The 24,841-nt window shown below is 36.1% G+C and overlaps 1 long non-coding RNA gene across 1 annotated transcript in view; it reads right to left on the reverse strand.

Moving 5' to 3' along the window:
- Positions 1 to 24,841, reverse strand: part of LOC102157568 — a 582,930-nt gene that overhangs the window by 447,885 nt on the left and 110,204 nt on the right. The window contains exon 2 of the long non-coding RNA XR_002341822.1: positions 9,810 to 9,957. This is a non-coding gene — a long non-coding RNA (uncharacterized LOC102157568). The remainder of the gene's footprint in view (positions 1 to 9,809; positions 9,958 to 24,841) is intronic.

Here is a 24,841-nt window from a genome sequence, read left to right on the forward strand (position 1 = left end):
TTTCTGTGCTGTAGCGTAGGCTGGTGGCTATAGCTCCGATTACACCCCTAGCCTGAGAACCTCCATATGTCACAGATGCGGCCCTAAAAAAGACAAAAAGACAAAAAAAATTTTAAAAATGTTTGGCATCTAATTAAAAAAATACCAATCATGCAAAAAAGGAAGACTCATAAAGAAGAAAATAATCAATTGAAATCAACCCAGAGCTGACACAGATGTTAAAATTAGGAGGCAAGGACATTAAGACAGTTTATTATATGTTCAAAAGGTTAAGTGAAGATGTGAAGGAGATGTGAAGATATAAAAACACCTGAATCAAATTTATAGAGATGAAAAAAAGCTGAAAAATAATGAGCAGAGCATCAGTAGGCCAAGGGACAACTTCAACTCATCTCGAAGTTCCCAGAGAAGAGGAAGGGAATTGATTATTTCAGTTGCTGATGATAATGTGTAGAAACTGAAGTATTCATACACAGTTGGTACAAACTTTAATAATATGATCATTTTGGAAAACAAATTGATTAACAGAAAGTTTAAAAAAAAATTGACCATATGACCCAGGCATTTCACTCCTGGGGGTTCATCTGCGAGAAATGAAAGTATATGTCCAAAGACTTGTACACAAATATTCATAGAAGTTTCATCTGTAATGGCTCCAAAATGGAAACGATCCACATTTCCATCAGCATGTAAAAGTATAAGGAAAACTTAGTACAATCCATATGAAATACTACTCACTTATAAAAAGGAATGAAATAGTCCTTCACACTTTAGCATGGGTGAATCTCAATTATACTACGTAAAGAAGCTAGACCAAAAAAAACCTATATGATTTTGTTTATATTAAATTCTAGGAAATGTACACTCATCTATGGTGACAGAACATCATCAGTGATTTCCTGGGGGCAATATGTCAGTCCGAAAAGGTTGAGAGAAAGGGATTACCAGGAGGCAAGAGGAATAGGACGATAGATATGTTCATCGTCTTGATTATAATGGTAGTTTCATGAGTGTATGCATGTTGAAAACCCTTCAAATTAACTTAAAATTATTAAATTTATTGTATATCAATTATATATTAATAAAGCTGCTTTGTGAAACCACATACACAAAGAATGAAAGAAATAGTTTCACATGAGAAAAGAGTTTTATAATGTAATTTTATAGTACATGATGGGACCAATTAAATTTTGTTTCACCTTTCACCTCTTTCTCTAAAGTGCATTTGAGTCATTAATCATATGTCAGATTCTTTTAAGGAAATTTTTTGACAGTAAATATGATATTTTCCATTATATTGAAAATAAATTTATAGGAAATCCTCCCATTTATTTTATGTATTTTTATTGAAGTATAGTTGATTTACAATATTGTTGTTAGTTTCAGGTGTACAGAAAAGTGATTCAGTTATATTTTTTTAGATTATATTCCATCATAGGTTTCATAAGCTATTGAATATAATTTTCTGCGCTATACAGTAAATCTTTGCTGCTTATCTATTTTATATATAGCAGTTTGTATATGTTAATCCTATATTCCTAAATTGTCCCTCCTCCCTCCCTCTCTCTTTTGACTATTATTAATTTGTTTTCTACATCTGTGAGTCTATTTCTGTTTTGTATAGATTCACTTGTATTATTTTCATGTTTCACATTTAAGTGACATCGTATAGTATTTGTCTGTCTTTGACTTAATTCACAAAGTATAATATTCCCTAGGTCCATCTGTGTTGCTTCAAATGACAATATTTCATCCTTTATGGCTGAGTAATACTCCATTGTGTATATATCACATCTTCTTAAGCTAATCATATGTTGATGGGTATCAGGGTTGTTTTCAGGTCCTGAATATTGTAAATGGTGTTCCTATGAACACTGAGGAGTATGTGTATTTTCAAGTTAGAGTTTTTGTTTTTTCTGGATATATACCCAAGAGTGAGACTCCTGGATCATATGGTGTTCGAGTTTTAGTTTTTTAAGGGACCTCCATACTGTTTTCCATAGTGACCACACAAATTTATATTCACACCAAGTGTCAGGGTTAACTTTTCTGCATACCTTCTCTAATATTTATTATTTGCACACTTTTTTGATGATAGCCAATTATTTTTAGGTAAATAATTAAATGTGCTCAGGAATAACTCATGCTTAATATATAAATTCAAGAGTTTTCATCAGAATATAATGATCTAAATTCATATAATGTGTGTTTAATATCTATGCCAAAATTATTGGGAAAATAAGTAGCTTGATTTAATAATATATGTTTCAGAAAAAAATTAAGAAAAAAAATTAAAACTGGATTAAATGTATCATTAGTGGATTGCCAAGAAAATTTTGAGATTTGAGTATTATTTTATGACATTTGTCTCAGTAATGGAACATTAAAGGAATTTAGAGTTTAAATTAATCTCAGGCAAATATACCTAGACAATCATAAAATCTTAGGTGAGAATTATCACTAGGGATTTTCAGACTCTTTACCAGAAGATAATTTTGCAGAAAATTATCCCTTTCAGAGAATATTTCCAATGGATAACAGAATTACTTCTACAAGATCAGAGAGAATCCTATCATGTGAGAAGAAGTTTCTAATAAGTTTTTTCTTCTTTTTGTCTCTTCTTCTCAGAGTTCATCTTTAATATTCCTTCCAGGATTTCTGAAATAAAGATTGGATTATGACAATCCTCTATTCTAAAGCCTTCCCTAATTTTGCAGCGTTGAAGTAAATATTTAGAGTGCATGCATCATTATTCTCACTGCTATCACCACCACCTCCTATACTTTCTAAGTTTAAGATAAATAGAATTTTTTAAAAATTTGTAAACACGTATATATTGACATTCTCTTATGTCTTACAAAGATCACTTTTCAGCTGTGTGGGGACTGGATTGGAAAAGAAGAAAGAATGCTCTGTAGACTGTTCCTCCCCTGCTTTTCCACCTAAAGATTCCTAAATAATATGTGGGACCCTAAGGCAGTATCAACTCACTTACAAATTTTGCCCATTTGCCAAGACAGATGCCTTGTTTCCCTCCACTAAGCTTCTTTATCATTGTGTACATACTTCTATCATAATACCGATCTCAATTCAGCATAATTATTTGTTACCTTGCTTTATTTTCCAAGAGTTCCTTAGAAGTTAATATAACACTTCTTACTCTGTCATCAGGGTCCCTCAGGGAAAGCATGTCACACTCAAGAGGAGGAACCGAACAGATCATAACCTCACAATGTTTACAAGGTGTAGGTAGAGTTGCATGAAACATCAGGAGATAGTGAAGCACCCTGGGTTGGACAGTCTAAAGAAGCTGTTAGTCTTCTAAGCCCCCAGGGACAAAAAGACAGGGGCTGTTCCCAGAGCTGTAGCTATGGCATCTCCTACCAAGTGCCTTAAGAGAGGAATTCAGCCACTGACAAACTGGAACTCAGCCACTGACAAAGTTATCTTTAAGGAAGCACAGGAAAATAAATACCCTGACTTTACTCTGCACTGGCCTTCTGAAGGCAAGGGCACTGGGTGATGTGATTCTTAGAAGCTAGCCTCTGGACACAGGCAGGCTGTAGAGTGGGAGACGGCTCTGTAGGACAAATGCAAATCCTCTGGCATTCAATCCATGGAAACTAAAGGAGTGATTGAATCAATAGATGGAAACATGAATGAGAATCTTGACATGGAAAGAGAATAGTAAACTTGGACAGAATTTATATGGATCTTATTATCTGACTACAACAGAATTAAGATAGTGGCCAAAGATTAAATTTCAAGTCTCTAGAAACTCAATGTCAGTGCTTCATGAAGTGTTTTCCAAAGACCACTCACATCAGAACTAACTAGATTCCTTGTTAACTACACAGATTTCTAGGCACTATATCAGGCCTAGTGAATCAGAATCTCTAGGGATAATGCCCAGAATAGAGTTTTTCACAAGTATACTCAAGTACCTTGAGTGATTTTGATGTTTTCCTTCCTTCCTTCATTTCTTTCCTTCCCTTCTTTCTTTCTCTTCCTTCCCTCCTTCCCTTCCTTCCCTTTCTTCTTTCCTTCCTTTTGTTCTCTCTTTCTCTCTTTATTTTAGAATCACTAATCTGAAGATTTTTAGAACTATAAACTACAGAAAAAGTTTTGGGCAATTTTCTCCAATTAATCACTTTCCACTGGTTTTAACCTTCCTAATAAACCCTACTCATTATTTAAGGTATTATTTTTAATCTGGAGATTACATGAGACAAGCAAAATAGTTATTGCAAAAAAATTGCCAGGCTATGAGCCCCTTGAGGCTAAATTGTCACTCAATCAGAAGGAATCTGTGTTGGAGTGGCATATCCCTTTCCTTCTTCTTTTCCTGTGCAGAATGCATCTCAGGGATGTTTCAACTCCCCAGCCCTTTGTCATAGACAGGTGGTCTGGAACCAAACTTAGTCATTACTATGCACCCTAATCCCAGAGGTTCCACAGCCCTTAGATTAGCAAAGCAAGCTCATTTTCAAGAAGCTTAATGTTGGTGATACTTCATCAGGTATTAGCAAACAGCCCCCCTAACAAACACATCATCAGAAGCAATGCTGCTGAAAGCAGCAAGTGCCAACTTGAGGATGACAGCCTAGTTCCTAACAAAGCCCCACCAGGGACTCATTATGAGGTGGGGGGAGGCAAGGATGGTGGGCCACATGTGTGAGCTGCAGCAGCCAACCTCTGAACCATGGCTCTGCATATCGGTTCACTGAGGAAATATCCAGGATGGGAATTGGAGCTGTGTGATGTTGTTATTAGAAATTTAGAATTTTCTTCTTTTTCCTTTTTGCCATCTAGTCCGAAGGAAATAATATGTAGGGGATATTTTTTTTAGCTTCAAGAAAATAGAATCTATGCTATCCAAGACATAACTTCTCTTACTGATAACTGATACACTAATAAAATACATTGTATTTTATGGCACATATTCTAAGCAGGCGTGTCCTACTGTGTTATCTCAGCGGGGCATTCTGGGGGACTTTAGAATTAACTAGTGCTCAGAAATATTTAAAATCCCTTTGAAAAGAGATTAGCAGAGTACAATAATAGTTATAACAGTAGAAATATTGTTACCTGGTACATATTGAGTAGTCTGTTAAACAGATGTGCTAAGTACTTTGCATATATCATTTGTTTTTAACAGCAATCTGATGTTATATTGTGATCTCATTTTTTTCCTGTCTTATAGATGAGGAAACTGACACTTGGAAAAACTTTGGCTTAAATTCCAAGCTCCCATAGCTGGTAAGTGGCAGAGTTGGAATTCTAGCTGAACAACTACATGTCCTTTGTTTTTGGTAAAAAAATAACCTTGCTATCCCTTTGATATATAACAACTTTAAGTCCACAAAGGTCACGAAAATTCTAGAAACATTTACATTGTCTTTTAAATACCCTTTCAAAGTAATATGTGGAATGTTAGATATACATGAACTGTGAGGTAAAATCCTAGATTTTAGTCTGACCATGGTTTAAATAACAGTTGTGGTAATAATTAGCCAAAGGATATAGGATTTCAAAAATGTTCCTATGAGGAGTTGACAGAATGTATATCAATTACCTGTGCCAGTAGATATTCATTAAATGGTGCCCATTAAGTTAATGGATGATGTGGTCTTTATACTAAAACTCAAGGGGTCATTTTAAAAGGTGGTTGCATTCAGATGCCAAAGTCTTTCTGACCAGAGCATCCCCCCCCATAAAGTGAATACATTCATTTATATTCACTAATTGTCCTTCTGAGAATAAGAGCACATAAGAATTTTGGAGGCAGAGATTCAGTTTTGCATAATAATAATTATTTTTTAGCTTAAAACACACACACTTTTACCTTCAAATTAAAGTATATTTTTATTCCCTGATTGAGATTCTTAAATCTGAAGCCACAGCTCAAGATCACAGTGGAAAAGCAGCTTAGAAAAATAACTACAGTGAAATATAGGTATGTTCATAAGTTGTTTAGGTGGAATAAGATATCGTTAAATAGAGCTGAGGAAGTCAAGGGACTCTGAAACAATGATGTTGTCAATGTGGACTGAGGAACAATGGGAGGGCGATGTCAAGATATCAGGAGAGAAAGATGATGACCCCAGTACTGATATCACAGAAGGAGATAAGGGTCTTGCATTTGGTAGATAAGAGTGATAAAGATAAAGAAAAATAGTTCTAAATACGAAAGTTTGGAAGCAGCATTAGGAAACAAGGAGTGTGCTAATTCCCTAATACAGGTAAACGCCCAAAGCCAGTTTTTTTATGCTCTTGGATTCTCAAATTATTCTAGAGAAAACGCTATAATAAAACAAATGGATCCATGATAAACTCAGCCAAAATCAGCTACTCATTGCTAACTAAGCAATACTTTAATTGGTCTCTAAGTTGACTACTTTTGCGTAAAGTTGTTTCATTCCTTTAAGAACAAACCCAGCTCACGCTTACCATCTGCAAATAGACTCACTGTCTACCTAAGTGAGATCAATATTAGTGGCAGTGAACTTCCTCCATGCCTCTTTGTTTCTCATCAAGACCCTCAGCTTCTCTTTCCATCTTCTCCTCCTTCTCTCCCATCACAGACAAAAAAGTAATTTAATGGCTCATTCAGTTATGACCTCATTCCATTCCTTCCACATGCTCTGAGAGCTTGTCCTCATAATCACATCCTCTTCTCTTCTCTCACACACCTCTTTCCTTTGCCCTCTCTCCCCTACATCCTTCCCCTCAGAGAGTAAGACTATAAACATGCCCACATTCCTGCTCCCATCATACTCCTTTCTTGCCCACCAACTCCCTTTTTACTGCTAGATTACTCCAAATATCAGGAAAAAGAGGAACCTTCACCTCTTCACATTTTATTTTCCCATTTGGTCCATTGATCAAGTGAATCACTTTCCCAGAGGTATAACAATTATCTGCCAAATCTAAGATATTTTTTGTCCTTCTGTCCTTGACTTTAACTGCTCTGGAGCATCTTTATCATCACCCTCCTCCAGTGCCTTCCATGCTGCTGCTCTCTCAAAATTCTCCTTCTAGGACTTCCTTTTGGGCTATTTCTCATTCTTCTCCCTAAACAAAGGCTTCCAAAGTTTCTATCCTTGGTCCCTGTAACTGCCTGACTTTAACTATTATTTCTAAGCACATATATATCTACATCACAAGTTTTACCTCAATTCAAATCTCCCTTCTGATCCTCTCCACCTCGAACTGAACCCAACACCCTTCTCAGATCTTCCAGTTTCACAACCCTAGGCCTCTCTGATTATAATATCCCCTCTTTTCCTTAAATTCCAACAGAGGCGTCAAATCACAATATCTCAGTCATTTCTTCTATCAGCATTTTCCTCACCCTATTTCTTCTTGTGGCAACAATTTCTTTTAAATAACATCTTTAAAAGTTGGAGTATAAATCTAAAAGTTTGGAATCTAATGAATATAAAGATGGCAAACATATCTACAAAGCTGGGATTTCCTCATTCCACTTTGAACCCATTTCCAGTCTCTCACTCCAGCCTTCCATAAACATCAGGTTTTCAGAAAAAGAGCGAAGGAAAGAACATTTTTGAGATTCCAGGAATCTCTTAATTCTTCACCCTATTGTCAACATTCAGAGACTCTTAAATTTTGGGTTATGCACTGGCTTCCCAGAATCTCCTAGCCGTGCCTGCTGGGATTGTCCCTTTTTCAGCTTCTTCAGTCCTTCTTTGAAATTCATCTTTTTTTTTTCATAATGGTATTATAAAAAAACTGAGATTTGGAGTCAGAATGGAAAAATCATCAAATCCTAACTCATTGCCACCTGCTGACTATGAGACAAGATTTTGGAGAAATATTATGGAATATTGGTTTGTTTATTTGATATCTAGCACTATTTGATGGTGCCCAGTCAGGTGTAACAATATGGTTATGCAGACAATACCTAAATGAAGGTGCATTTCTGGTGAACATGGTGGCAGGAAAGGAGGCTCTTCCTTTTACCCTTGCAAATAATTTCTACTTTTCTTTGTTCTATATCATTCCTTTGACAATAAATATAATTATAGTTATGTTCTAATCTGTTTATTAAAATGCTTTAAAGTATCCTTTTTTTATCCCAGTGAAATCAGAAGTGGAAGAGGCTTTAAAAGAATGGCCATGCTGGTAAGGTTGCTGGAAAGCTGTAGGGGGTGGGTTTTGGGGGAGAGGTGGCAATGCTGTTGGACAGATGGCAGGGGACAAACTGAGAGGCACAAAGGGTCGGCTGGCAGCCTCAGGTACCCCTTTTTCTTAGCCAAGATTCAGAGAGATTTAGGGGTGTGAAGAGGAGTGAAAACCCAGGTGGACAGTCTTTCTTAACTAGCACTAATTAATTAATCTTGGCTGAAAAAAAAAAAAAAAAAAACAACTTCTACATAAAAGAACCCTGCAGATCCTACAGAGCTGTTTGTTCAGAGCTTTTGGATTAGGTTTGGCCATTCCAGATTGCAATGGGCATCCCATGTGCCACCTTTTCACCTCAAACTTATTTTTTAGGGTGTGAGCATACGATTCAGAATTTAGGAATTTACTGCCATCAATAAAATTCCCTCAGTCTAATGTTGATGGAATTCATGTAGCTTACAATGCTGTAATTCTATCTTTACTACTTATTATTTTTCCATCCTCTGTGATCTAAAATAGTCTTCAGCATAGTGGTGAGGAGCAGAGTCTGTGAAGCCAGAGGATCTAATTTGTAGTATTATCTCTACCACTAACCAGCTACATAATCTTGGACACTTCATTGAAATTCTCCTTCAATTTTCTCATGTATATAATGGGAATTATAATACCAACTTCATAGTACTATCAAGAGAAATAAACAAATTAATATATGTGGAGTCCTTAAATCATGCCTGGCAAGTGTTTTAACTTAGCTACTAGCCTGGCACATAGTAAATTCTATGTAAGTGTTAGCTGTTGCTGCTGCTAGAAGCTGTCAGAGTAAATTCCACATGCTATATTATTACTTTAAAAAGAGTACACTGATCTATCAGCTCAGAAGAACTTATTCAAATGTGCCAGATAAATGTCTAAATACACTTACTCATCAAACCAAACATGAATTTACTCTGTTAAGTTGAAGAGATGCACAGTGAAAACAACCATTTCTTTAACAGAATATTGTTTAAGTTTTAGTAACTCAATATAGAATTAAAATAGTTTATAAAAGCATTTGGCAGACTCCAATGTTGATCAATTTCAAAAGTAATGTGAGAACAAAATAAAATGATCATTCAATGGATTATTGATTCATTCAATAAGCAATTACCATATGCCTTGCCAGTACAGGGGTTTGAAGAAAGATGCAAAGAAAAATGAGACTCATTTTCTACATTTTTGGAGTTATAGATCAGTAAATAGAAATCAAATAAATAAATTTAAATAATGGAATTGAGCACAGTGAGAGTCAAGTATGAAATAATTTGGTAACATAAAGAAGGAAGTGAATTGTATATGGAAGGAAGGGGATATGGTGATGATTTGGGGGTGTCTATTGTTAGGCAAGCATCCATCCCTGCCTTTAAGTGGGATCTCTCTGTACAGGGAGAAAATAAATTTGTGTTATCAATATTCTTTTGTTCTCATACTGAAACTTTTTTTTCAGCCAAACCTGTGAAAAAATATAACAAGCATGTAGGCTTCACCCCAAAACACAAAGCATTCAAAGTCTTCACACTTAGTAGGAAAAGGGTAAGTATTGTGAGGAATATCAGTGAATTATACTAATGTAATATTATAGTTAATATGTGGAATGCCTAGGAGGAAAAAAAGTTCCAAAAATGTACCTGCAAAGAACCCATAGGTAGAGCTTTAGGTGAATCATAGGAGAAAGTTTTTCCTTGATGCTTATGTTCTCCTGGACTAATGAGATCTGTGAGGGTCCTCATGTATTAATTAGTGCCATGGAAAAATGCAGGTAGACCCTCAGCACATCTGTAAAGGAAGACAGATCATTCCTGAGAATTGTTCCCACCATGACAGTCATTCAGTCCCCTTCCCACAGTCATTTGTATTCCCTCCAGTCAAGTGTGAAGTCAAGAAGCAGAGAGGGCATCTCAGTCTCATTCAACATTATCTAGTAATAACAGTCAACTTTCTCTTCTTCTTCAAATGCAATTCTGTAAGAAAATAAGTTCAAAAACTATGGTACAACTTGGGAAATATTAAGTGAGACTGTAAGATGAATAAATAGTTGTAAAGCTTTTTTAAACTTGACTACATGCAATACACACAAATTAAGGTGTTTGATAAATAGCAAATTTCATACCGTAACTTTAAGACATAAACTACCAATAGACATACCTTTTTAAAGGCTAAGGTTTTCGGTTATCATTAGATTCTCTAAGTCTGACACTGAGTGTGAGCTCAGGAAGTTAGTGGGATAGAATACTGGGGGGCTCAAGCCACAAGAAACTTTGAATAGCATCCATGGTAACCAGCTCACTCTGATGCTAACATTGGCATCATAGCTCAAATTACAGACATCATAATTAAAACAGTGACCTGCTGTAGTCCATTTAGAAACATTATGGATTCAGTCTCTTTTTGTGTTAATAACAGCAGAAATATAAAATACAAAGGAGGAAATGTGACAAGAAATCGACAAGACCTAAATAAGGAAAATTTTAAAATGATAGGTGTGTTTAAAATAAAGATTTGAGAAACTGAAGAACTTTATCATCTGAACCCATTATCTAAGGCACTACTCTTCTCTCCTTCACTACTCATAATACTATCTAAGAGGTCAAATGCAAGTAATTTCCTTGTCTATTTATTTTCTGTCTTGGAATTCAAAAATAATCTTATGAAAGTAAGTCCTTTGTTTTTCATCTTTACTCACAGCTGGCACACATTGTAACAATTCTTAATATGTAAAGTGTCACTATAACTTGCTATAGAAAAATAGTGGGCATTAACATATAAATAATAAATACAAATTGATAATAAATTTTAAAAGGAAAAATTCAGTGAGTTCCCATCGTGGCACAGTGGTTAATGAATCCGACTAGGAACCACGAGGCTGCAAGTTCAATCCCTGGCCTTGCTCAGTGAGTTGAGAATCTGGTGTTGCCGTGAACTGTGGAGTAGGTTGCAGACACTGCTCAGATCCTGCCTTGCTGTGGCTCTGGTGTAGGCTGGCAGCTATAGCCCCTATTAGACCCCTAGCCTGGGAATCTCTATAGGCCATGAGAGTGGCCCTAGAAAAGGCAAAAAGATGGAAAAAAAAAAAAAAGGTAAACTTCAATGAGTAGTCAAAAACAAATGAAAATACATGGGGTAGAATTTTGACCTCTGGTATTTGTAAATTTGATAATAAGCATAAAAAAAATTTTTAATTGTGTGTGCCCTTTGACCCAGTAATTCTACTTCTTAGGAAGGAATAGGAGATTTGCTGAAAAAAAAGAGTATGGATCATCAGTACAGAGTTCTCTCTCATAGAAAAATGGATAAGAACCACCTAAATATTTACAATTGGGCTTATGAGAAAATTAAGTATGCTATAGCCATATGAAGTAATGACATGAAGCCTCTAGAAATTGTTTTCAAAGAATGTGAAAAAATTTGGAAAAATATACAGAAAATTGAAGACAAAAAATGGAAATTTGATGGCAATGCAGTATTGCCTACACAGTATTATCTTAATTTGGCAGTATATATTTGTGTAAATATATATTCAAAAATTGGGACACCAACACACCCAAATTAGCAATGATTCTCCCTGGTGTTACCAATTGTTTCCCTTAATATGCTTTTCTTTATACTTATAATGTCTACAGTGAACATTACATTAATTTTATAATTTTCAAAGTGAATTACAGTTATTATTTTTAATCACCAATTAATTTATTTTCAGAATAATCCAGAACTTAGCTTTTCAGGCTACAGAGGACCTATTATGAAAAGGAATGTTTTCTGATACATGTAATCTAATTGTTTCATTGGAGAAAATTCACCCTCATATATATTTCTACTTAATTTAGTTTAGATCATGTAATTTATATTGTTGGTGGTCCTTCTTTTTTGGCACATTTGGTAGTTAATTTTTTCATCGATTAACATGAACTTTATTAGTGTGATTGAATACCAGGGGCCCAATGCCTGCTTTAGAAAGAAACAATAATCTATGATCCATGAATATGGATGGTAACTGAATGCTCAGTTACTCACTTTAGAGCTGTTACACCTCCTCAGGGTAGAATCCAGATATCATTGTTGTTTTAGATCTTTCTGGATGTCAAAATACATTTCCTCTCAGGTTACTGATGATAACAAAACATAATTCTTTTTTTTTTTTTGTCTTTTTGCTATTTTTTTGGGCCACTCCTGCGGCATATGGAGGTTCCCAGGCTAGGGGTCGAATCGGAGCTGTAGCCACTGGCCTACGCCAGAGCCACAGCAACGCAGGATCCGAGCCGCGTCTGCAACCTACACCACAGCTCACGGCAACGCCAGATCGTTAACCCACTGAACAAGGGCAGGGACCGAACCCGCAACCTCATGGTTCCTAGTCGGATTCGTTAACCACTGCACCACGACGGGAACTCCCAAAACATAATTCTTAAACATTTAGAACACAAGAAAGGCTCAGAAGAATTTTCTCTCTGTGTCATATACCTTTCACTCTCATTGATACTAGATGAACCTGGATATTGTTTCAAATGTGGATTCAATTAAATAAGCCATACTTATATCAGTGTCAAAGTTTACATATCATTTCTGTTTTAATACCTTATTGGCAGTTTTATTCACCAAATTATAGACTTTCTTCCAAATCTCATTGTCAATATTCAGTCTCATGTTTGAATTCAGTATAAAAGTTCTTGCCATGTTCACTTCACTTTACCATAGTCTTCTCAAATCCATCTGTGGCAGCTGCAGGGATGAATGCCAAGATTTTCAGACATGAAATATCCCAATCTAGTAGACTCCAGATTAAACCCATTTCTAATCAAAGGCTTGGGTTTTTCGCTGAGTCTCACATAACGTATGTAAAATCATCCACTGTGTTAGAAATTTTGATCCAATCTGGACTGTGCTATACAGTCTTAAATGTAATGAATTTCAAGCCAATAATTTTTCTCTGGACCACTTGGAGGTAACTCTCTCTTCCTGACAGGGTTCTTGGATTACCACCACAACTTTACAATTGGTTTTAACAGTCATCTTTTCTGTCACAATTTTAGGTGTCTGAAGAAACAAGCACCTAGTCTGCGGATACTTATATTTTACCTTTTAGTTTATCATAGCAACAGTGAGGGCTGGTTCATTACCAAAACTTTTTCCCAGAATGCTGATGGCCCAAGCCATACCAAGTCTAAATATGTTGAAAGAAGTCATCCCAAATGGAAAATGTCTTAACTGACTCTTCTAGAAAGCAAGAAATGAGACAAAGATTGAGGTGATAACACTCTGGGGGAGGTGCTAGGCCTGGTGGTGAAGGTGAGAGAAAAAGCTATGCAAAGCAAAAAGAAAGGTAAAACCAATGCATGAGGTATTAACACGCTGGTTGCTCTTAACAATGAGACACAAAGACACATGGTGAGCTGCCTTGTCCTTGTGTTTCCTGGTAAGTTTTATAAAAAGGAACCATGTCTTGAGGAGACAATGGAGGAAGAGAAAGAAAAGAGAAGAAATGTGTGTGCCTGACTCCTTCCCTTTCTGTTGGTCCAGATGCCCCTCGCAGAGAACCAAGTCCTCAAACTTCCAAGATGCCCATAAAAAGTCACAAAGTTGAGGGCAAACAGCACAGGCAACACGTTGCTCAAGAAAGAAAAAGGAGGAACATGTGGGAATCTGAAAACTGATCTGAGGTTGGTGTCTCCACAAAGGCATGGACACTGCCCTCTATATAGTTTTTTCACATGCACAACATGTGAAATTTCAGGCTCAAGTATTTGCATTCCAAACTCTGAATTATTCTTCATGTTAAGCATATTAGAAAGATAGGAATTTAAGATTTATGGGAAATGGAGTGAGTCAAATATCTTAAGTAAAATCTCATATATAAAAATTATAGATTATATCAGTAAAAAGTATTATTTTAATTTTTGAATAGAAAAGATACAAAAGTGTTCAAAAATACTTTTAAAGAATCTATAGCCAATCTATAATTTTGTCTATTTAATTCTTCATCTAAAATTGTATTTTCATATCAAAAGAGTTTTAAAATAAGATTTGGAATGTGTGGAATGAAATACATTGAATTTGGAATTTTTGATCTATTCTGACAGTTATAGCACCATTAATAATACCATGAGTGATAATCAGGAAAAATGATGAGAAGAGCAATAGGCTAAAGCTTACAGAAACAGTTTGGTATGTGCTACAGAGATAGTATAGCAACTTGTGTGGGGAGGTCAAACACTCTAGTGTGTATCAAATTGAGACTTCTGCTTAAACTCCAGGACAACAGGAAGGGTAATATTTAACATCTCAGACAAAGGCATAGTATTTATAGATACAGATACCCCTATACCTCTACATTTACATATGAATGTATTAGAACTTGGTTTATCTAGTTTTCATAATATAGAGATACATTTGGAGAAAAAAAGGAAGAGTCTAGGACAGAGAAAAGCTATCTAAATTCATACAATAATTAAAGCCAAGGATATGACTGGGGGCAGCATTCAACCATCAACAAGTGCTAACTTACTTTTAACTTTTATACCTATTAATTGTAAGGTTTTGAAAGTTTATTCCTAACATCTCTGTCAGTAACTACAACTCTTATTTGTCTTCTAGGACCTCCTTGAACAGGTCACTTCCTCTGGTCTCACTTCTGAGGACAAGCAAAATCATCCTCTATTTCATGAGATATTGGTTAAAGCTTTGAAACTTGTATGGGATATATTGAGGAAGCATAATCTACTAAACTGTCCCTCAAGCTCTGGGTAAATCTATTTCAAATATTTAATTTCTACAAATCTATGTATCAAGAGAAGTCTCTCCATGAGGGTCTAGTGTCTGTGAGAAAATTTCAGTGTAGGGACATTCTGAAGGTTTTTATCTGACCTTTCTTTGGTTTTAATCACTGAAGTTCTCGACAGCTTAATAAGTTGAAGGTGCTGGGTCACAGTCTAACTTAATGAGGCCTGCCACAGAGACTTGGTCACCTCTGATTGCTCCCATAAGTCTCAGCACATCTGGTATACTGTCCTTGGGTGAGAAATGTTTTCCATAACTTTCCTCTTGTTCACTAGCCTGCATATAAATTGTTTTTATTAACCCAAGAATGATACAGCACTGTATATTTGTGTGAGCTTTTGCCATTTGCAGCTTTATACTACAGAAAGAGAGTTGATTGTTTTCTCCAAAAATGGAATTAAACACTGTTTATCAACCAATGCCTTCCTTTCTATTTTTCTACTATTATTTAATAGGAGCCAAACTAACCTTCCACTTGACAAGAGAGTAAAGAACTAAACATTGTAACAAGACTTCTTGAGACAATTTATAACATATCACATTTGTGGGAGGTGAAGAGCCAGATAACCACCATAGATAAATTTTAAAGGTTATTCCATTGGATAACATACCTATTTGTAAATATCTTAGCAGTATTCAATTGTATATGGAAATATATGTAGTTGGATGATTGACATATTTCTTTGTCCAGAATGATAAAGTGATAGACAATTTATTCTGTTTTATTTCAGTATATTTTACAAATCAAATGAAAGTCATAGTTCTGCTTTCTTTGCAATTTCCCATATGGATAATAGTAGCATGGAAGTTGATCCAGATGGATAAAACTACAATTTTATCGTCTGGCATTACATCTGTATCCTCCATGTTAACCTTAGTTATGGAGAATGTGTCTTAGGGCCATTATAGTGAAGTAAAGAAAATTGAGTGTCTTTATAAAGAAAGCAGACCAAAGACAACATGACCATATTTTTAATAAGAAAAGTCTTCAGGTGGAAGTAGTTTGTGCTGGAATCCATCGTTTTTTTTTTTTTTTTCTTTTCTTTTTGCCTTTTCTTAGGGCCGCTCCTGCGGCATATGGAGGTTCCCAGGCCAGGGGCGTAATCGGAGCTGTAGCCGCCGGCCTATGCCAGAGCCACAGCAACACCAGATCTGAGCCGTGTCTGCAACCTACACCACAGCTCATGGCAACACTGAATCCTTAACCCACTGAGCAAGGCCAGGGATTGAACCTGCAACCTCATGGTTCCTAGTCGGATTCGTTAACCACTGTGCCACAACAAGAACTCCTGGAATCCATCTTATCTTCAAAAAAGCCCAAATATTTGCATACTGAAGTCATCTACCAACCCATCATTGACGTTTATCTTTGAACAAAAACAATGCTTAAATCATTCTCTAACTTAATCCTATCTAACCTGGATTCATACACAAATACCATATTGTTCACAGAAGTATAGAAAAGAAAGCAGAAGAAGCTAGATAATGTCAGAGGATGGCTAGTTGTTCCATTAAACACAAGGTAAAAACCAGTTCTGTTCCTAATTAGGTCAGTTCCATGATAGAATACTTAGAATTTCTCCTGCATCAAGCTATTAGCAGTTTTAGGAAGAGTCAAAGCAACATTCTAGTCATGCTAATTTTAATTTCCATGTTGGAATGTTCAAACACTGATTAAATTTTTCCTGTGTCATACTGTATGTCACTAATATAAATTTCTGTGTAAAGCAATGATTTTTGCTATGACCACATAAGGAAGTGTAACTACTACTATTTCTCTTCTGTGCTCCTTCTCTCTTACATAGTATCCTTCCCTCACTCACCCAAAAGCTTGGAAGTTTTGTTACTGTTTACATTTTATTACTCAGCCACCTTTTCAGAATTTCCTTTAACTTCACACCAAATAAATGTTAATGAGTTGTAAGTTTCATGCAACTCCAATCTGATGCTTAGATTCAAATTTTAAATAGTTTTATGGACTCACATGAAACTAGCTACCAGATACCTCTACACCATATATAACCAAAACCTACCTGCTGTTCCTCACCTGTGGTCTCATTCTTGTCCAATGGGATGCCTCATTGACATCCTTCTCTAGACAATATTAAAATGCAGTTTCTTAGAGTTCTCCTTGTACCCTCTAGGAACATCTCCTCTATCACATTGTTGCTAGCTAGTCAGTTAACTATGAATGTCTAATGGTTTTGTTTTATGTTTTTTGTAACACTGCCCACTCCTCCACACCTTGTGAAAGTATCTTTTAGTCAGGCTCTGCAAATGCTTCCCTTGGATAGTCACAGAATCTTAGGGTTTTAATTTGCAATCATCACTGTACAGTGTTTGAGCCTGAAAGAGGCTCAGAGACTTTCTATTCCATCTCTCACATTTGTAGCTAAGGGAAAATGCTGTAGGCGGCAAAGAAAGGACTAAAACACCAATCACTAGATTTCAAGTTCACAGCTCATACTGCAACAGCTTGCACTTACAATCTATAAGAATGGCTGCAAATTAGTCCTCTGCAAATTGGCAGTCTTAAAAATGTCAGTACTCTCTGCACTCCTGTATTTTTCAAGGTTCTCCAGAGAAACAGAATCAATAGGCTATTCATATAGATACATGTGAGGGAGTATTTATTGTAGCAATTGGCTCATATGGTTATGGAAGCCAAGAAGCCCCTTGATCACCTGTCTGGAAGCTGGACCACTAGGAAAAGCTGGCGGTATTATTTGGTCCAAATTGGAAGTCCTGAGAACCAGGGAAGCCAATGGTGTTACTCCCAGTCTAAAGATGGTGCATTCTTACAAGTCCCAGAGTCAGAAGACCTGAGAATCAGGAGCTCCAATGTCCAGGGGCAGGAGACAACAGAAATTCCAGGTAAATTAGAGACAGAGAACTTGCCCTTCCTCTATTTTTAGTTCTATTTGAGCCCTTAACCAGTTGGAGGATACTCAACTGCAGTGGGGAAACACTTCACAGACACACCCAGAAATAGTGTTTGACTGGCTACCTGCGTATCCCTTAGCCTAGTCAAGTTGACAAACAAAATTAACCAGCCCAACAGCATACGTCTTCCAGAGAACCCCCAACTATGAAGCTATTTATACCGGGCTTCATATTTGTCAGTTCCCTGCCTCCTTTTTCACCCCATTTTCCCTCTTTATTTTCTCAGACATACTTGCTCACCTTTATCACATCTCTTAAGTCTGCTTTTATCTGAAAATCACCCTTTAAGCATTCTCTTCCCAAACTAGAGCCATTTTAATTTCATCTGCTTCCATATAAATGGCTCGTAAGATTCACCTTCCCTAACTTCTCATCAGTGTTGAGGTTTCATGGTAATGATGATAAAAACCAAAAGTATTTTTAGCCCTCCTATGAGTCGATCACTGTGGTAGCACTGGGTATATTTATCAGGCACCTCAGATGCACCATTTCAGGTCCTCCCTGCCTCACCTCTCTCTTGTCCCAGTGCCCATTATATGACTGCCTCTGAGTGGGCTGTGGCCAATTTTATGCCTGGATAGTTTCTTGCATGTTCATACCATCACTTCTCCCTCAACTACATGGTCCATCATGGGTAGAAGGGAGGTCCTTACAACCACATAATGAAAAAAGAACTTGAGTCTTTTCACATATGTTGGTGGTAGTCAAAAAAGTGGACTACCATTCCATAGTATCCCCACTTTTAATTTTTCTAAAGGACAGAGTTAAGGAAACTCTTCCCAGCAGGCAGAGAAGAGAAATACTCTGCATCATTCACTTAATCTGGAGGGAGAAGTGATCTGAAGTATGGTCACACAACTCATGGATAGTGGGAACTGCGTTGGTTCTTCAGTCATGGGCAGAAGGATGAAGTTGGAGGATTAGAGGTAAGGAAGTGTTGAGTTGAGATCTATAGAAGGGTTTGTGGGGTACGTGTAAAGCGCACGAGTCTCTGTGTGTCCAGTTAATCCTCACAAACAAATGTTCCCCACAGAGTAAGCACTCAAAAACAAGATGGGTAGGATATTTTGTCTTATAGATATCAATCAGCTTGTGTCTTCTGCTACCCCAGGGCCTAAATGAGCATGTACAATGGGACTAGGAAGAGTGGGCATGGTGGAAGCAATGGAAGCTATGCATGTGCTCCTTCTCACAAAGGCCAGTCTAGGTATTGCCTCTTCTTAAGGTCTATCAGCAGCAAGACTGAACCGGAGCCCCTTGGCAGAGCACCATTCCTTGAATTTGGTGGCAAATGGATTATATCAGAACTCTTATCTCCTTAGGGAATTAGCCAAGTGAGGGTGAAAGAAATATCCCAGATTGTATTACCAATATGAGAGAAGGTCTAAAAGGTAAGAGATATCCAGGAACTGAATACATTTCGGGTAAAAGTTTAGAGAGGTGATAACAGATGAGGCTAAAGAAAGAAACAAGGTCAGATGAAGAAGCCTTAAACATGCTTTCAACCCACAAAGGATATTTCAGTCAATTATCCCATGTAATCTGAACAAGGTTAATCTCAGTTTTCAATGTGCCTTAAAATAAAAAAAATAAATAAATAAATTTTAGGAGAGCTGGAGAGATTCTAGCATTTGAAAGCAGATCTGTTTCCAATCCTCAAGGCCCAAACCTTTTCTTTGCTTGAGTCTTCTGCAGGCCTCTCTCCATAAAAGAAAGCATAGACATCTGGGAACTGTACTAAATGCCTGAGACTTTCATTATGAGTGTCCTCATAGAATCTCAGTTGGGAGGTAGTTTAAACGACTAGTTTCTTCTTGGTTCCCTTGTTTTTAATTTAAAAAAATGCACTTTGTTTCTTATGAGAAATATAAGAATAATATAAGGAAAAATAAATATCACATTGAAGCTTTCATATAAATTGAGAATCTTCCAAGGCTGAGTTACAAGCATCTGCAATTCAGGAATTGGAAACTCAAATGCCTTCAGTTGTTAGACAGGTAAAGAAAATAAGTGAAATGGAATTAGTGTGCAATGGTAGAGAAGAGCATAGAAATTTTAGTTAACCATATTAAATATACTTCTTTCAAAGACATTCAATTTTTTTTAAATTGAACTCATGTCTGTAGGCTCACTTTTCAGTTTCTAGTACATGGTACCAAGATGTATAGAGTTGATGGTTACCAAAATTTGATAATAATCAAAATCACAGGGCAATCTACTAAAACATTCACATTTCTGGGTTTTACCTAAGATTCTTTTTTTTGTGTGATTTGTTTCAGTTTATTTTGTTTTTATTATTTGTCTTCTTTTGATCAGGAAAATCACTGATTTAAGTGCATTTATTCAGCAAGTAGTTTATCTAATATTTAATATTTGTCAGCAACTGTTGTAGGTACTAGGAATATAGTAGTAAATAAGCCTGTTTTCCAAATCTCATGAAGCTTACATTCTAAGTAACATAATTGAAATAGGCATGTCTCTATTATCAATGACACCCTAATAAGCTATATTATGTTTACACTATTAGCCAAGGATTGATTAACATTTAAATCAGTCATTTAAAGAAAAACTACTGATTCATATGTGAGTAAAACAGAACCATAAGATTATAATATTTTTCTGATCCTTTATAACTTCTAATATTTAGAAATAGTAATTCTATGTGATAAACAGTTCTATAAATACAGTTTTATAAAATTATTAGGATACAATTGCTTACATAAGTTTTACCCAATTAATATTAAATTATTCATTGAACTTTTACTAGTATTCAAAGTAAGATATGAAAAAATTAAAGTAACTTAGAGATTAAATTTGCCTATTTTCTTTATTCTATGAAAATGACTTTACTCCATATCTTCTTCTTCCTACAGCATCTCAGTGAGGTCTTTCATTTTGTCCCAATTTTTAAGGGCTGTTTATAGGAGGGAGGTTAATCAAAATAAGATAAGTTGTTTAAGACAAATATTTTATAGCCTCCTGCAGGATAAAATTTTCCCCAAGAATCTTGCATTTTTTTCTTTTGAGTCACATCAAATTGTTTTTTCCACTTCCACCCATCCCGGGCTCTTCCACTGGGTGGTCAACATACTGTCTACTTAAAAGCAGCTGGGGTAAAAACCACTCTGCATAACCTCCATTTTGATATAAAAATTACAACTCCCAAGAGTCTCAAAGCACTGTGGTCCTGACTTGCTGCCCTTGGCCAACTGTTGTGGCCGCTCAAAAATTAGCCCACCAGTAAGGAAATTAGAAAAACTCTGGAATGTATTTTTTGGCCAGAATAAACTCAGTCTAGAGGGAGGGAAAGAGACTCTCCATTTTATTTTTCAGGGTAATGTCTATCACATGGAAAACTTGATGAACACTCAAACCAAGATTTCTTTTTTTTTTTTTTAAACATTTTTGGCTGCATACTCATTTCAGGTGGACATTCCTTTAGCCAAGGTTCTTTGTGAGCAAGCAGCTGCTGTGGAGTCACTTTGATAGTTAAACAAGAACAAAATATTTTTCCTTTTGAAGTGGTTAAAACAAGATTCTTTAGCTATCAAAGCAGGAACCATGTAACATTTGCTAAAAATATCTTATTAGACTGGTTCTTTCTTCACATTTTGTTCATTCAGTCATTTTATTCAGTACTTACTAGGTGAAGGGCAACAAGGAAAGTGCTTCATTTTTTTGTTTTGATGTAGAAAAATGAAATATTTTGCTAGCTAAGCAATTCACAGTGATTGCATTATTACCAAGCCTCCTCCAGATTACTGATTTTTTACTAAGGGAAGAGAACTTGTTGGATAAATTCAAATGCATATTATACTTGAAAACAGGATGCTCTATCATTACATATGAGAGAGAAAAAGCTCTAGTGTTGCCAGAGTTAATAACTCATACATTTCATAGGAACAAGTTTGTTTTTAGGTAGCTAAAACATAATAATTCCTAGTGATTTTTCTTCAGATCTTTCTTGTAAGCATACATCTGCTTCTTTTGAGATTTAATTGTAGATACTGCTTACATTGGCCAAAAAGAAAAATGTCTGCACTCCCTTCAAAACACCACTCATTTTGCATTTAATTAAAGGCCTGACTTCAGTTGATCTAGGTTCCACATTTCTGTTTTCCACATTTTAATTTAGAAGCAATGGGCTTACTAAATAAAAGCACTCAGGGTTTGGGGTGATAGTGAGGGGCAAATTTCATTGCAATGTTAAGCATAGCATTGGACTGGTGTGCTCACAGTCCTTACTGATTTTTTTGCCAAGGAAATCCAATCCATGATAAATAAGCAAATGTCTGAGATCACTGTGGCTCGCTTTCTGATGAGGCAGCTGCCTCCATGCTGTGTTTGTTGTTCCGGGATATTGTAAATACTAATATTTTATAAGCTCTGGAGCAGTTCAGAAATGAATCTCATAAACATAATTCAGTATTTCCAAGTTTTGAAAAACACACAGCCTGAATCTTCCTCTTGGTCAGTCTATGAGTTTGGCCCTCAGCTCCAGTAGCTGTGATGGGCAAAGGAAACTTAGGAGGTACAAAGTCTCAACTACAGCCTTTCAGAAAGATAGGAAGTTTGAGTTCATGTGACCGTATATAATTTCTAGTGACTTAAAATGATAGAATAGAAAAGAACATCTGCATTTAAAATTTATAAAAAGTGTTGTAGCATAAATTAATAAAACCAGTTTCAAAGGATAGATTTCCGTAAAAAAAAACAAACAAAAACAAACAAAAAAACAAAAACACAGTGTTGGTTATTAAAAAGGCACCAAAATTACGTATTTTCTTTTCTAGCAGAAACAAGGAATGTTATATCGTATTTCCATGCAAAGCATCAGTTGAGGATATTCTGCTAAAACACTGATTAAGTCACATTCTTTTTGAATCCTCACTTTCCTTTGGCCAGTTTTTGGATCTAACCTATATCTGGGGTCTTTCTCCTTATGTGGTTATTTCTGTATTCACAGAACCCAGCCTTCTTGCTCTTTCCCCATTCTTCCCTTCCCATTCATAACTGACTCAGGTCTTCTTTGAAGGTGGTGACTCTTCTGCCATTGACCACTTAAGTTTGATTTGCAAAGAAGTGCCTCTACATGGAGTCTGTTTATCATTCCTAGAAGTACAACCAAAAATAAAGATGCCAACTCCCTTTTATATACTGGAGAATGACTTAGTTAATTTTATTATACAGCTTAGTGGATATGCAGGCAAATGCAGTAAGGACTAAAATAACATCTAAATCTTACATCATGACAACCAATAAAAACATATCGATTAATACAAGGCTAAAACAGATACTATGTGCAAGTAATAAAGTAGATGAAAATATTTTGTAAATTCTATAGCACTACACACACATCACTGTGATTGTTTTTCCTTTAAGACATAGCACTGAGAGTGAATTAAATAAGATGCCAATTGCCTATTAAAAATGTAGCCTTAATGAGAGTTGGGAACCCCCCTTTTTGTATAAAAGGGCAATAATGATGGAAAGACCTGCTACATGTGGGATCTTTCTTTTCTTTATCCTAGGTCAGCGATGCTATTTGGGTAATAACTGATGAAAGGACTAGGGTGCCAACCAATTTGCAGTTAAGTGGCTAATTAAGACCCAAAGCAAAGCTGCCAGGAGGTTGGGTCTCCTAGCTTTAAAGTGACACATAAAAGCAATTAGAATGGGTCTGGCTTTGCTAGGACATATTTAAATTTGGACAAAATTTTAGACCAGTTATTATTTTATGTTAATATATTCTTCCATAAGACAGCATCAGAAGAAAAGGGAATCGTTTAGGACATAAGAAATAAATTACTTGGATTTGCTGAACTTTGGCTGTGAATAAAAATCAAAACTATAAAACCATTTCTATGTTTGCAGTCATAATAGGGGTAGCGGAGTCATTATATTTCCTAGTCTCAGAGGAAAAGAGAATAGTGCATGGAGCACACTGTTACCCAAGAGGAGAAAACCTCTTAATTCTTGGGTGTGTTGTCACCTGTCTGTCATAAGGCATGAGTGTGACACCTAGCCCAGAATGGCAAGTTTTTTAGAACTGTTATATTTCAACTTGGGACAATCCAGTGTTACATTTAAATATAGCTGCTCTAATAGCAGAGGAGGGGAAACAGATTCTTTCTGGGTTTAGAGAGAAGGTTTGACGTTGATGAGGAAAAGTAGAGAGAATTGGAAAAGATGGAGATGATAAGGGAAATTATCCATATATAAGGGAAGAGTGGGGTGGTGGAGAGCAGACAATTTTTAAAATCACTGTGCCAGCGGCATCATAGAGTTGTGGGGAAGCACAGTCCATTTATACCTTGCTCTTGTGATTTATGATGTCACCATTAAACCCCTCGATGGCATTATATCCTTGTAATTTGCAGTTGCCTAGCATTTTTCCTATATACAACTCAATAACTCATTGTGTAGCTATTTCACACACACATAAACACACACATTAGTGTGAATATGTGTGTGCTGAATCTGTCGTCAGTGGAAACCATGGTTTTTGATATAATAATAAGTTGGGTTAATAAAAGGCAAGAAATCATGGGCCAAGTATGTAGTCACCGTAGCACCGGCTTTGTCGTGAGGCATCATAAGGAGGCCCAGTATCGCATGTCAATATAAACAGACATCATTTAGACCGTGTTGCTAGTCTTTGTAAGAAATAGAGAAGCAAACTGTTTGCAGGGTCAGCCAAAAGTCACCATGCAAGAAAATACATGAGATTGCACAGTGATAAAGAAGGAAATATATTCACTTCACCTCAACATTAGAGTAATAGGATTAGAAATATTAAACCTTCAGGGCTAAATTCTGCTGTCCCCTGAAATGGGTGCTAGGATCTCCTCACTGTCCAAGGATCTCTCTTGGTAGGGCCAGTAATTGTGACACCCTAAAGCTCGGAGAGAGAAGGTTTTGGAACAAGATGATAACACAACTAGTC

This window comes from Sus scrofa, chromosome 2 (assembly GCF_000003025.6).
Source record: "Sus scrofa isolate TJ Tabasco breed Duroc chromosome 2, Sscrofa11.1, whole genome shotgun sequence".
Taxonomy (NCBI): Eukaryota; Metazoa; Chordata; class Mammalia; order Artiodactyla; family Suidae; genus Sus; species Sus scrofa.